The sequence below is a fragment of the Schistocerca cancellata genome, unplaced genomic scaffold (genome assembly GCF_023864275.1).
Source record: "Schistocerca cancellata isolate TAMUIC-IGC-003103 unplaced genomic scaffold, iqSchCanc2.1 HiC_scaffold_455, whole genome shotgun sequence".
In the NCBI taxonomy this organism is placed as follows: Eukaryota; Metazoa; Arthropoda; class Insecta; order Orthoptera; family Acrididae; genus Schistocerca; species Schistocerca cancellata.
The window spans coordinates 22,501-25,000 of NW_026046472.1; positions in this window are offsets into that span (position 1 = coordinate 22,501).

The following is a 2,500-nucleotide window of genomic DNA, read 5'->3' on the forward strand; positions in this document are numbered from 1 at the left end:
AATAGCCCCATCTACGCGAATCGGACGACACTACGTCCACCATGTCGCGCGCAACACGAAAACTAAATACCGCCATCTGCAAGTCTCCCGAAACATGACCTGCTGCACCGACGATACCGCCATCTATGAGACGCCACCCCGACTACGACATCGCTAGGTCCCACAGTACCCATTTTTCGACGCCACCCACAAAGCCTGCATCATCTGTCCACCACAGGAACCCGAACGCCAGTGCCTGCGTCGCACGAAGTAGTCAACCGACAATCACTCCACCCGCACCCGCACGTGCCCCACCCCAACCGCCCAAATCGCAACCCAAGCGGATGAACGGCGGACTCTTCCCGCACTCGTACGTTGCAATCCACCCCTATATCTTGCGTTTCATGACGAGTTATATCCAATATGCCAAATTCCCGCTGTCCCTATACATGCTGTAAGTCTGTGCACACAATATGAACCACACCTCAGCGAGACACTCCATCACACATTACTCTCTGCCTGTAACAGACACAGATACGATATGTAAGCACCAGCATGGACCAACGTCCGGTGCATCCTCTCCGCCACAGTACACCATCCACACTATGATAACCACACCAGGGGGTCCAATTATAAAATAGAATATCCCACCCGTCCAACATCCACAATTGCTCAGATAAGCCACCAACACCCACACATGTCCTACACAGGGGTGCACCCAACACCACCACACTGCCTCCTGTTACGGCACAGAAACAATGGCAGGAATGAATCACACAGGTCTGCCACTCCCTTGCCGCAACCACAGACGCGGCGCGCCTCCAGTCACGAGCGAAAAGCGCATCCTGACGAGACAGAACTGCTGTGACATACTGACGCTGCCTCAGACATTCACTTACAATGATCACTACCAACGAACCTGCCCCCCCCCCCCCCCCCAAACACACTATCTCTTACCATGTTGTGTACTGTAATCCAACCCATTTTGCACCTTAACCTAACCAAATTTGTAACGCAATTTGTACCGCAATGTAACGCAATTTGTACCGCAATGTAACGCAATTTGTACCGCAATGTAACGCAATTTGTAACGCAATTTGTGTCTTAACCTAACCCACGTTGTGCCTTAACCTAACCCACGTTGTGCCTTAACCTAACCCACGTTGTGCCTTAACCTAACACACGTTGTGCCTTAACGTAACCCACGTTGTGCCTTAACGTAACCCACGTTGTGCCTTAACGTAACCCACGTTGTGCCTTAACGTAACCCACGTTGTGCCTTAACGTAACCCACGTTGTGCCTTAACGTAACCCACGTTGTGCCTTAACGTAACCCACGTTGTGCCTTAACGTAACCCACGTTGTGCCTTAACCTAACCCACGTTGTGCCTTAACCTAACCCACGTTGTGCCTTAACCTAACACACGTTGTGCCTTAACGTAACCCACGTTGTGCCTTAACGTAACCCACGTTGTGCCTTAACGTAACCCACGTTGTGCCTTAACGTAACCCACGTTGTGCCTTAACGTAACCCACGTTGTGCCTTAACGTAACCCACGTTGTGCCTTAACGTAACCCACGTTGTGCCTTAACCTAACCCACGTTGTGCCTTAACCTAACCCACGTTGTGCCTTAACCTAACCCACGTTGTGCCTTAACGTAACCCACGTTGTGCCTTAACGTAACCCACGTTGTGCCTTAACGTAACCCACGTTGTGCCTTAACGTAACCCACGTTGTGCCTTAACGTAACCCACGTTGTGCCTTAACGTAACCCACGTTGTGCCTTAACGTAACCCACGTTGTGCCTTAACGTAACCCACGTTGTGCCTTAACGTAACCCACGTTGTGCCTTAACCTAACCCACGTTGTGCCTTAACCTAACCCACGTTGTGCCTTAACCTAACCCACGTTGTGCCTTAACCTAACCCACGTTGTGCCTTAACCTAACCCACGTTGTGCCTTAACCTAACCCACGTTGTGCCTTAACCTAACCCACGTTGTGCCTTAACCTAACCCACGTTGTGCCTTAACCTAACCCACGTTGTGCCTTAACCTAACCCACGTTGTGCCTTAACCTAACCCACGTTGTGCCTTAACCTAACCCACGTTGTGCCTTAACCTGCTCTGTAATTGGCATATGACACGTTACATTAATCTAGTGTTGTCTAACCACAACCCTCTGAATATAGTTCGCTACTCGCACCGCCCACCCTCTTGTGTGTCGTTTCATGTTGAACACTTCGCAAGTGTTGCTTACTTTTTACATGCTCCCGCTGTACACTGTAATGTGGACAACTGCAGGATGTACATCGCCCCCCCCCCTCCACCCTGCCTTCGCACGCTGGTCGTTCAGGTGCTTGCGTGTTCAATGCCCTTCGCAGCTGTTCACTGGCATTCGCATGTCGAAGCGCTCAGTCTACGTCGTGGTACGGCCTGTGTCCACTGTCCGCTGATATCGTAAGCTTAATCCTCACATTGTACTGCACATAGGTCCGTATGTACTGAATGATACGCTGTGG